Here is a 12,889-nt window from a genome sequence, read left to right as displayed (position 1 = left end):
TCTTTGTGTCTTCCTCAATTTCTTTCAGAAGTGTTCTATAGTTTTTAGGGTATAGATCCTTTTACCTCTTTGGTTAGATTTATTCCTAGGTACCTGATGCTTTTGGGTGCAATTGTAAATGAGATTGACTCCTTAATTTCTCTTTCTTCAGTCTCATTGTTAGTGTATAGAAATGCCACTGACTTCTGGGCATTGATTTTGTATCCTGCCACACTGTCAAATTGCTGTATGAGTTCTAGCAATCTTGGGGTGGAGGCTTTTGGATTTTCTTTTTTTTTTTTTCTTTTGGATTTTCTATGTACATTATCGTGTCACCTGTGAAGAGGGAGAGTTTGACTTCTTCTTTGCCAATTTGAATGCCTTTTATTTCTTTTTGTTGCCTGATTGCTGAGGCTAGGACTTCTAGTACTATGTTGAATAGCAGTGGTGAGAGTGGACATCCCTGTCTTGTTCCTGATCTTAGGGGAAAGGCTCTCAGTTTTTCCCCATTGAGAATGATATTTGCTGAGATGCAGGGGAATGTTCCCTCTATCCCTACACTCTGAAGAGTTTTGATCAGGAATGGATGCTGTATTTTGTCAAAAGCTTTCTCTGCATCAATTGAGAGGATCATATGGTTCTTATTTTTTCTCTGACTGATATGATCAATCACATTGATTCCTTTATGAGTGTTGAACCAGCCTTACATCCCAGGGACAAATCCCTCTTGGTCATGGTGAATAATCTTCTTAATGTACTGTTGTATCCTATTGGCTAGTATCTTGTTGAGAATTTTTGCTTCTGTGTTCATCAGAGATATTGTCTATAATTCTGCTTTTTGGTAGGGTCTTTGTCTGGTTTTGGAATTAAGGTGATGCTGGCCTCATAGAATGAGTTTGGAAGTACTCCATCTCTTTCTATCTTTTGGAACAGCTTTAGTAGAATAGGTATGGTTTCTTCTTTAAACATTTGATAGAATTCCCCTGGGAAGCTGTCTGGCCTTGGACTTTTGTGTCTTGGGAGGTTTTTGATGACCGCTTCAATTTCCTTCCTGGTTATTGGCCTGTTCAGGTTTTCTATTTCTTCCTGTTCCAGTTTTGGTAGTTTGTGGTTTTCCAGAAATGCTTCCATTTCTTCTAGATTGCCTAACTTATTGGCATATAGCTGCTCATAATATATTTTTAAGATCATTTGTATTTCCTTGGTATTGGTGGTGATCTCTCCTTTCTCATTCAGATTTATTAATTTGAGTCTTTTCTCTCTCTTTTTAATAAGGCTGGCTAATGGTTTATCTATCTTATTAAATCTTTCAAAGAACCAACTCCTGGTTTTGTTGATCTGTTCCACAGTTCATCTGGTCTCTATTTCATTGAGTTCTGCTCGAATCTTTATTAACTCTCTTCTTCTGCTGGGTTAAGGTTTTATTTGCTGTTCTTTCTCCAGCTCCTTTAGGTGCAAGGTTAGCTTTTGTATTTCAGTTATTTCCAGTTTTTTGAGGGATGCTTGTATTGTGATGTATTTCCCCCTCAGGACTGCTTTTGCTGTATCCCAAAGATTTTTGAATTGTTGTATCTTCATTCTCATTAGTTTCCATGAATCTTTTTAATTCCTCTCTAATTTCCTAGTTGACCCTTTCATCTTTTAGCAGGATGGTCTTTAACCTCCAGGTGTTTGAATTTCTTCCAAATTTCTTCTTGTGATTTAGTTCTAGTTTCAAAGCATTATGGTCTGAAAATATGCAAAGGATAATTCCAATCTTTCAGTATTGGTTAAGACTTGATTTATGACCCAGTATGTGGTCTATTCTGGAGAAAGTTCCATGTGCACTTGAGAAGAATGTGTATTCAGTTGCATTTGGAAGTAAAGTTCTGTAAATATCTGTGAAATCCATCTGGTCCAGTGTATCATTAAAGCTCTTGTTTCTTTGGTGATGTTGTGCTTAGATCTGTCAATTGTAGAAAGTGCTATATTCAATTACCAAGTATAAGTACCAAGTATTATCTAACTATATCTTAACTTTGGTTATAAATTGATTGGTATGCTTGGCAGCTCCCATATTCAGGGCATAAATATTCATGATTGTTAGCTCCTCTTGTAGGATAGATCCTTTAAGTATGATATAGTGTCCCTCTTCATCTCTTACTACAGTCTTCGGGATAAACTAGTGTCCCTCTTCATCTCTTACTATACTCTTCAGGATAAACTTTAATTTGTCTGATATAAAGATGGCTACCCCTGCTTTCTTTTGAGGACCATTTGAATGGTACATGGTTCTCCAACCTTTTATTTTCAGGCTGTAGGTGTCCTTCTGTCTAAAATGAGTCTCTTGTAGGCAGCAAATCGATGGGTCTTGCTTTTGATCCAGTCTGAAACCCTGCACCATTTGATAGGGTCATTAAGCCCATTCACATTCAGAATTACTATTGAAAGATATTAATTTTGTGTCATCATGATACCTAATCAGTCTCTGTTTTTGTGGATTGTTTCCTTGGACTTCCTCTTTCTTTTACAGAGTACCCCTTAATATTTCTTGCAGAGCTGGTTTCGTGGTCACATATCCTTTCAGTTTCTTCCTATCTTGGAAGCTCTTTATCTCTTCTATTCTGAATGAGAGCCTTGCTGTATAAAGTATTCTTGGCTGCACGTTCTTCTCATTTAGGACCCTAAATATATCTTGCCAGCCCTTTCTGGCCTGCCAAGTCTGTGAAGAGGTCTGTTGTTATCCTAATGCTTTCTTCATAAAGGTTATGGATTTCTTGTCTCTTGATGCTTTAAGGATCTTCTCCCTATCTTTGGAATTTGCAAGTTTCATTTAAGTGTTGGGGTGTTGAGCAGTTTTTATTGATTTTATAGATCCTTTAAGTATGATATAGTGTTCCTCTTCATCTCTCACTACAGTCTTCGGGGTAAATTTTAGTTTATGTGATATAAGGATGGCCACCCCTGCTTTCTTTTGAGGACCATTTGAATGGTAAATGGTTCTCCAACCTTTTATTTTCAGGCTGTAGGTGTCCTTCTGTCTAAAATGAGTCTCTTGTAGGCAGCAAATAGATGGGTCCTGCTTTTTTATCCAGTCTGAAACCCTGCGCCTTTTGATGGTGTCATTAAGCCCGTTCACATTCAGAGTTACTATTGACAGATAAGAGTAGTGTCATCATGATATCTATTCAGTCCTTGTTTTTGTGGATTGTTCCACTGAACTTCTTCTTAAAGGGAATTTTAAGAGTCCCCCTTAAAATTTCTTGCAGAGCTGGTTTGGAGGTCACATATTCTTTCAGTTCCTGCCTGTCTTGGAAGCTCTTTATCTCTCCTTCCATTTTGAATGAGAGTCTTGCTGGATAAAGTATTCTTGGTTGCATGTTCTTCTCATTTAGGACCCTGAATATATCCTGCCAGCTCTTCCTGGCCTGCCAGGTCTCTGTGGAGAGGTCTGCTGTTACTCTAATATTCCTCCCCATAAAAGTCAGGGATTTCTTGTCTCTTGCTGCTTTAAGGATCTTCTCCTTATCTTTGGAATTTGCAAGCTTCACTATTAGATGTAGAGGTGTTGAACGGTTTTTATTGATTTTAGGGGGGGATCTCTCTATCTCCTGGATCTGAATGCCTGTTTCTCTTCCCAAGTTAGGAAAGTTCTCAGCTATGATTTGTTCAAATACACATTTTGGACCTTGTCCCTTTCGGTGCCCTCGAGAACCCCAATTAAATGTAGATTTTTTCCTTCTGAGGTTGTCATTTATTTCCCTTAACCTCATGACCTTTTAATTATTTTTCTCTTTTTTTCCTTCTTTCTTTGCCATCAACTTGTCTTCCATGTCACTCACTCGTTCTTCTACTTCATTACCCATCGTCATTAGGACCTCTGGTTTGAATTGCATCTCATTTAATTGATTTTTAATTTCTGCCTGATTAAATCTAAACTCTGCAGTCACGAAGTCTCTTGAATCCTTTATGCTTTTTTCTAGAGTGACCAGCAGCTTTATAATTATGCTTCTGAATTGGCTTTCTGACATTGAATTGTAATCCAAATTTTGTAACTGTGGGAGAGAAGACTGTTTCTGATTCTTTCTTCTGTGGTGAGTTTTTCCTCTAGTCATTTTGCTCACTGTAGAGTGGCCAAAAACAAGTTGTACCGGAAAAAGGAGAGAAAGAGAGAAAAAAAGGGGGGGGGAGAAGGTGGGGGAACAAATAGAAAACAGAAAACAAGGGAGAGTATCCTCTGATTCTACATACTGTAAATTCCTCGACTTCCCCTGGAACTTTCCAGTGCTGCTTGCTCAATAACTTGCTTTTCTCCTGTCCTTCTAGCTGGTCTTCTGGGAGAGAGGCTGCTCTGCTGATTCTCAGGTGTGTGCACCTGCGGGAGCTGCCCAGCCCCCTGCCAGGTGCACGGCTCAGTGGGAGTTGTTTATCCTATGAGGCCCCTGCTCAGTCCCAGTTACAAGGTGACATCAGATGGAACAACAGCAGTGGTGGCGGCCAGCTCTCCAGCCCTGGAGTCAGCTCTCGCAGTAACTACCACAGCTTCCAGTCCTCAGGGGCCTGGATGCTGGGGGGAGAAGGGGGTCGCTGATCTGCACAGCTCGGGGCCCCCGGCGGCAAGAGCGTCCTTGCTGTCCTGTGTCCTCCCGGCCTCTGCCTGTCCCGGGGGGAGGGCTGGATCCTGGGCTGTGTCCCCTGGCGCCCTGGGCTCTGGGACCTGAGCTGCTGGAATCGCGCTTCCGGCCATGCAACCCCTTCCACGCAGAGCCGCCTGAGCCTCGGAGCTGCTCCTGGGTCCAGCCGGAGCTCGCGCTACAGCCGTTTAGGGAGCTCGGCTTCGGGGTGTGGCTCACTCTCTCCAGGGCGCAGGTCCTCTATTAGTGCCCCTGGGAGCCTGAGGGTATCCCCGCCCCTCCTGGGGTCCTGCTCTAACTCCCTGCAAGCGCCTTTCCGCCAGGGAAGGTTGGTGAATCTCCTGCTTCTCCGGGTCGGGGCTTTCCTGTCCTGGGGGTGCTCGCCCCGGCCTCAGCCCGGCTCCTCGTGGGACTCCTCCCCCTTGGATGCTTTTTTATTTCTTTTTTGTTTTTTCCGTCTTCCTACCTTGATAAAAGCTCAAACTCTTCTCTCTGTAGCATTCCAGCTGTTCTCTCTTTAAACCTCAGACCGAATTCAAAGGTTTTCAGGATGTTTTGAAAGTTATCTAGGTAAGTTGGTGGGGACGGGTGACTTGGAGACCCTACTCTTCACCAATTGCCCTGCCTCCCTGATTATAGCCCTTTTATTGAACCTTAGAGTCTCTTGACTACAATTCATCATTCACACTATTTCTACCTTTTGAAATAACCTTGACTTTCCTTTCTCCTTCCACCAAGTCTAGGTGATCTTTCCACCTCTGATGCTGCATCTGAACAGCTATAATAGTTATTAGTACTTCCTTTCTTTGTACTTTACAAGGTCATTGCATCCTTTATTACTCTAAGATATAGATGCTTTTAATGAGAGTTTTAAATTTGATTATAATGAAGGGGAATAAATGAAAATGAATATTCAGGCAGGGTTTCTCTGGAAATTTTACAGTAGTTATTTATTTATTTTCCAGATTGCAAGTTGAAAAAAGGCTGGATGATATGCCTTTGTATGTGTATTATACTTCTCACAGTGGTCATTCCTGTAGTAGTAGGTGAGTGACTTAGCTCATATACTTTCTATGGTTCTTTATGCCCAGCAGAGCCAATCATATCTCAAACTTAATCCAGGATCTCTCAGTTCTGGAGTAACTTGTCTTATAGAGACAAGTCCTCAGGTTTCTACCACTTTGGCAGGTTTTACCATATTCCTTGCCTCTCTTAAAAAATACTCAAGTCTTCTTAATACTAGCCATTCTGACTGGAATGAGGTGATATTTCAGTGTGGTTTTGATTTGCATTTCTCTGATGATTAGTGATGTTGAGCATATTTTCATGTGTCTGTTAACCATCTGCATAGTTTCTTTGTAAAAATGTCTATTCAGGTCCTCTGTTCATTTTTTAATTGGATTATTTGGGGTTTTTTTGGTGTTATAAGTTTTTTATATATTTTGAATATTAACTGCATATTGGATATATAACTTGTAAGTGAATAAAGAAGATGTGGTATACAAACATAATGGAATATTAATTAACCATTAAAAGAATGAAATCTTGCCATTGTGACAACATGGTTGGACCTAGATGGTATTATGCAAAGTGAAATAAGACAAAAACAAGTACCATATTACTTCGCTTATATATAGAATCTAAAAAATAAAATAAACAAACAAAACCAGACACAGACTGAAAAGTACAGTGAAGAATCTAGTAGTTGCCAGAAGGGAGGGTGTGGGGAGGATGAGCAAAATACATGGAGGGCATTAATATTTACAATTTCTAGTTATAAAATAAATAAATCATAGAGATTAAAAGTACAGCATAGGGAATATAGTCAGAATATTATAATAACTTTTTAAGATGACAGTAATTACATTTATCATAGCAAGCATTTTGTACTGTAGAAAATTGGCAAATCACTGTGTTTCACACCTGAACCTAATATATCACTATGTTTCAACTTAAAAATTAAATGAAAAAATCTAAATATTCTAGAAACACTAGCTGGCCCAGTTAGTAGAGTATGTGACTCTTGATCTCCAGGTAATGAATTTTAACCCCACATTGGGTGTAGAGATTTCTTAACAACAACAACAACAACAACAAAAAACCCAATAACTAAATACTTTAAATCTCACAATATAGTTATCTTCTTGAATTTATATGTTATTAATCTTTGAGTAAAATAATAATAAATTCTCAAATGACCACCAGATAACAGCAATAACTGTGTTTTTTTAATCAAGAGTACTTTGTGTGAGTTAAAGAACCAATATTAAATACACTATATATTTAATTTTCACAAGACCATGAAACAGGTATAATTATGACATCCATTTACAGGTAAAGAAATAGAAGCCAGAGTGAATATATTGCCTCTCACAAATAACAAATTGCAAAGCCAAATTCGAGATTCTTTTCTGTCTGACTCTAATTCCTGAAATTTTAACCACCGTGTAATATTGCCTATATAACTGCAGTATTTCTTTGCTTTTATTTCTTCTGGATCAAGATTATGTTATATTACTAATAGATGTTCTATGAAATATTTACTATATTAAAAGCAAAAAAATGAAATAATGGCACAAGTGATTTGTTGTAAGATTTTCCCTGTTGGAATACATTTGTAAAAATGAAAATATCTATTTTCTTCTGGACATTACTGGTTCATTTTGTGAAAATAATTCAAAGGTAGTTTTTTAAGTTCCTGAACCATGACTTAATAGTCTCAGAATTTGATTTTCCATATGCATACTTCGCTTAATATAGCACTGAAGTTAGCACTTTCATTAAAGTAACACTTAGCACTCTTTTTTTTTTTTAACACTTAGCACTCTTGATTCTTGTTTTCTTTGTCATTCAGAGTACTGATATTGTCTTGCACATACTCTTTCTGTCATCACAGTCTCCTGGGAACTCAATGTTATTGATATTTAAATATCTGGCAGTTAAATATTTATATTATTATCATTATTATTTCAGTAACCTCTACATCCAATGTGGGGCTTGAACTCATGACTCCAAAATCAAGAATCACAAGCTCTTTCTGACTGAGTCAGCCAGTTGCACTGGCAGTTAAATATTTAGAGAAGTGTATCTACAAGAAGTCTTTACATTCATTCATTAATCGATTAATTTAAAAAAACTGAAACACAATATATTTCATTACCTATGTATGGTAGCCTAGATCTGCTTTCAAGCATTACAAAATATACATATATATTTTTCTTAATTTTTTTTATTGTTTATTTACAATAGTCACAGAGAGGGAGAGAGAGAGAGAGGCAGAGACACAGGCAGAGGGAGAAGCAGGCTCCATGCAGGGAGCCTGATGTGGGATTCGATCCCGGGTCTCCAGGATCGCGCCCTGAGCCAAAGGCAGGCGCCAAACCGCTGCGCCACCCAGGGATCCCTACATATATATTTATATCATAGCAAAATGAAGAGAGAAAGCTTTGGAGTTGGCCTGATATTTGAAGGTTTACTTGGTTCTTTGCTAGTTGCATTATCTTACTTAAACATTTGGAGGGTAGGCATTTTATCTTATTTTGATTACTGAGCACTTACTAAAACACTGTACAGAGAAATAAATTCATCATTTATTAGAAATGCCAGCTTGGGCACTGAATATTGGTGAAGTAGAACAAATGTTTTACTAAGTCACATATCAATGATTTGTTGTTATGTATGTTGAGTTTTACTTCCCTATCTTGGGTGTCCTTTCTTGTATATGACCATTTCATTTCTGCAAGGTAAATGTAAGCCTACCTTTCTTACCCTAGTCTGTGAGGCCTAAGTTGTATTCATGTCTCTGGCTCTCTGTCAATTGCTGAATTTTACACATTGTTTTTGGGAGGATGTCAATATAGAATAGCTAGCAGTTCCATCCTTAAAAGTAGAAGACAAGGAAATTGGATAAATTATGGACTGCTTGACCATTAAGTGGGTTTCCTTATAGATAGCAGAATTTAATTCATCCATCATCCCATAAGTGAAGTTAATTTTATAGACAGCAAACCATGAGAGTAAAAGAAACTGTTTAATCAGAATGAGTTGAAACACTCTTCAACTTTTGTTTTCATTTGATTATTTTCTTCTTTTTTCAGTATTTGCAAAACTTTCAAAATGTACCCAAACTATGGAATGCTCAGGCAAATGGATTGGAGTAGGAAAGAAGTGTTTCTATTTTTCTGGTGACACCAAAAATTGAACAGCCAGTAAAAGATTTTTCAGTTCACAGGGATCAAAACTTGCTCATATTGACACACAGGAGGATATGGTAAGAAAAGGGGAAAGTTCTTAATTATTTCAGAACTTAATTTTGTAAAAGGAGAGAATGAAAATGATAAAACTGATATTCTATTATAATATATGTCAATGTTCTAAGCGCTATAACTATAAAAACTCATGTACTCTACAGCGTGCCTATGAAGTAAATATATAAATACCTTCATTTTAAAGAGGAAGACAGTGAGGCACAGAAATATTATGTAACATAGCCATTGTCACACAGTCAGGACTTGTTGAACTGAGATTTGAATGTAGGCAAATTAGCTAGTGATGCTATATCCTTAATCACAGTGCATGCTATTTATATAGCTAAATGTCTTTATTTGATGTTCTAAGATTATTAAATTATTTTAATACCTTTACATTTTTATTTTGCAAGAATAGCCTGGAAAAATTAAAACTGAAAAACAGACAGGGCTCTCAAAATTTAGGATGAGGGTCTGAGGGAAATAGCACAGTTTGAAGAAAATGAGATCATAAACAGCAGTGAAAAACGGCAAAGGACGAGGGACCCCGACTACAGGAGCGCCAGGTGAGGGTGAGGAAAGAGGTTTGTTTGTAAGGAAAACTAATAGGTTTGTGGTCCAAATCTATACATAACAAAGAGCTAAGAAAAGAGAAACTAAGTCCATCACTATGTTTTATTGCAATAAATCATATTATCCAGAAGTTAGTTTGATTTCTGATTATATGAGAAGACATACAATAGCAGTAACATTCTTATTTTGGTATCTAATCAAAGAACAGTTGACCCTTGAACAATACAGATTTGAACTGTACAGGTCTACACACATGCAGATTGTTTTCAGCTGCATATAATATATATAGCATACAAAGTATGTGTTGTTTATATTAGCAGTAAGGCTTTCTGTCAATATTGAACTATTAATTGTTAAGTTTGAGGGGAATCAAGAGTTATGCTTGGATTTTCAACTGCATGGCAACATTGTTAAAAGATCAATGTAGTTTATGATTTAATTTCCCATTTTAAGAGTACTTATATTTTCTATTAAACCCTTTCCCCCTGAAATCTCTCCTCTGTGATTTTTGAGAAAGGATCTGTGTAGAAAACAAAATAGAAGCATTAGTTCTCTGTTACTCTTACAGAACATTCTGTACCAGTTCCTAAAATATGCTCACCTCCCAATTTTGTCATCCAAACACACATAACAACATATCAGTTTATAGTCTTTGTCATTCACTGTGACTAAAACATACTAATGGTCTTTGCATTTGAACTTGAAGAAAATGAATTCAAATATGTTTTCCTCATCAGTTTCTCATTTGAGAAATAGGAATTACTCCTAAAAATAACTTGAGAGAGTGTAGCTCAGAGAATTGCCATGACTTGAGGAAAGTCACTCTATGGCTTACAGACATTTAAAAAGTAAAAGAGCAAAGTAAAAATCTTTCTGATTAAACTGACCTAAATATCCCTACCTATTGCTATAAAAGCAGTTGGCCATGCAGATTGGGATGTAAATCATAAAAGATGGGAAAGTTGAGGTGAGAAACATGTTCAGCAATGTATTCTAAAATATTAAGTAATGGATAGTGCCCTGACTTTTGTGAAAGGAATTTTTGAGGAGGCATGCAGGAACTTTTATGCACTGGATTGGATTGAACAGAAAACAAGGAGAGTCTTGGAAATGGACAAATGGCACCACACTCAATCCTTGGTGAGTTTCAAATGTAGTAGGAAAGGTTTTATTCTGGTGTTGTAAAAAAGTTTTTAAATAATTTTAAGTTGTATTATTATAAAGAATTATTTCCATTTTCTCTGTGCAATTACTTTTCTTAGTCTTCACCCTGTGACATGTGCCCTTACACAATGAAACATACCTTAGAGCAACCTGTCTTCCTTCTACCAAGTGACACACAGTGAAATTTTTCTTTTTGTTTCTTATTTTATTTTATTACCAAAGTCTTTTCAGGTATACACTTCTTTTGCTAATTCAAATTCAACTTTTTTTTTTCAAATTCCAAGCCAAACCACATGTATTTACTTGTACATGTAAAAAAATTAATTATATTTACACAAGTTCCCTTTGTTTTAAAGAATAAATGACCGCATAGTTGTTTTTAACTTTACATGTGTCCATTATAAACAACATCATTTATTTATGTAACTGTTACCAGGTGAATGTTTTCTCACTTAAGTACTATTGCACCTGGAAATAAGGACTGTGTGACTTTTCTTTTGTATCCGTGTACTCCTGCCTTAAATTTGATTAAGTGCTAGATAAACAGTGGGAACAAATTAAATATTAAAATATGTAAAATAAGACAAATTACACTTACTGCAAAAGAAGGAGGGACACCTGGGTGGCTCAGTGGCTGAACCTCTGCCTTTGGCTCAGGGAGTGATCCCGGAGTCCTGGGATGGAGTCCCGCAACAGGCTCCCTGCAGGGAGCCTGCTTCTCTCTCTGCCTATGTCTCTGCCTCTCTCTGTATCTCTCATGAATAAATAAAATCTTAAAAAAAAGAAAGAAAAATTTGATCATCAACAGAGAGAATTAATAAAAACAATATTGTAATTAGTCTCTTTGGTTTCTACCTCAATATGTTTCAAAAGCATCAAATGAAAATAAATCTTATGCTTTACTTTCAAAATGGAACGTTAGCTAAAAATATGCTAGGACACTGCTTTAAAAAAACCTCCAGAGATCTTTCAATTGAGCAAACACAGTCTCTCCTCATAGATGGAAATAGATGTAGATAAATATAGATAGATACTGATTTATATCTATATTCATGGCGTATCCATGTCCATCTATTCTATAGCTGCCTTGCTACTTATTGTTTGAAATAAAGTTATTATACTAATAACTAAATACCTACATTCAGCTATTCTATTCCTTTGATGTACCAAATGTTTTTGGGTAGCATATGGTGATGAGTGAGTATGGAGCTCAGTGTTTTGTGTAGAATGTTTCAGATCACTCAAATCTTAATTTTATTTTTTATTATAGTTTTAAGTGGTTCCCAAACTAATATTAGTGGTTTCTTTTTAGGTTCGGAATTAGTGGGATTGGATCTTTTGCTTTTCTGAATGCTGATGGAGTCCATAGTTCTAGGGGATTATTGATATCAAGTGGATTTGCAGCAAACCTAAATTTTAATAGAGTAAAAAACTGAAAATAACTATCACCCTTCAGAAAGGAAGGGAAGGTCTCAATAGGCAATAGTTCTCACTTGTTATGCTACTACAGAATTTTGCAAATTTTAAACAAAGGAGCTAAAAACTTTTGAATGAATTAACTTCATCAATTCAAGACACAAATTTTTTTAAAGATTTTTATTTATTTATTCATGAGAGACATAGAGAGAGAGGCAGAGAGACAGACAAAGGGAGCAGCAGGCTACATGCAGGGAGCCTGATATGGGACTCAATTCCAGGTCTCCAAGATCACGCCCTGGGCCGAAGGCAGCACTAAACCACTGAGCCACTGTGGCTTTCCTCAAGACACAAATTTAAAGATATCTAAATTGATAGGCCAGCAAGCATTTACTTAGCTTAAAAGTTAGAGAAACATAAGTGCTTTTTATGTGTAAATATTACAAAATAATAACAATAATAACTTTGACTTAAAGAAATGTTACAAAAGAATTACCTATGAAAAAGAATATACTTCAATAATATCCTAAAAACAGGGAAAAACCCACCAATATAGATCCTAACTCTGTCAATAATCATCACTGATCAATGATGGAATTATACATTAAATTATAAAGCTTACTCAGCAATCTACAGATTCGGTGCAGTCTTCATCAAAATATCAATGGCATTTTTCACAGAATTAGGACCAAGAATCTTAAAATTTGTATGGAGCCATAAAAGATTCCGAATAGCCAAAGCAATCTTGAGAAAGAAGAACAAAGCTGGAGGGATGCCTGGGTGGCTCAGCAGTTGAGAGTCTGCCTTCAGCTCAGGGCATGATCCTGAAGTCTAGGGAGTCCCACAACGGGCTCCCAGCAATAGGCCTGCTTCTCTCTGTTCCTATATCTCTGCCTC

At 36.9% G+C, this 12,889-nt stretch overlaps 1 pseudogene; it reads left to right on the top strand.

The window, feature by feature from the left end:
• The first annotated feature begins 8,721 nt into the window (after positions 1–8,721).
• LOC121480115 lies at positions 8,722–11,996 on the top strand (annotated as a pseudogene).
• Positions 11,997–12,889: the final 893 nt, after the last annotated feature.

This window comes from Vulpes lagopus, chromosome 21, assembly GCF_018345385.1.
Source record: "Vulpes lagopus strain Blue_001 chromosome 21, ASM1834538v1, whole genome shotgun sequence".
Classification (NCBI taxonomy): Eukaryota; Metazoa; Chordata; class Mammalia; order Carnivora; family Canidae; genus Vulpes; species Vulpes lagopus.
The sequence above is the reverse complement of the archived record's forward strand: the minus strand, read 5'-3'. Positions and strand labels throughout refer to the sequence as shown.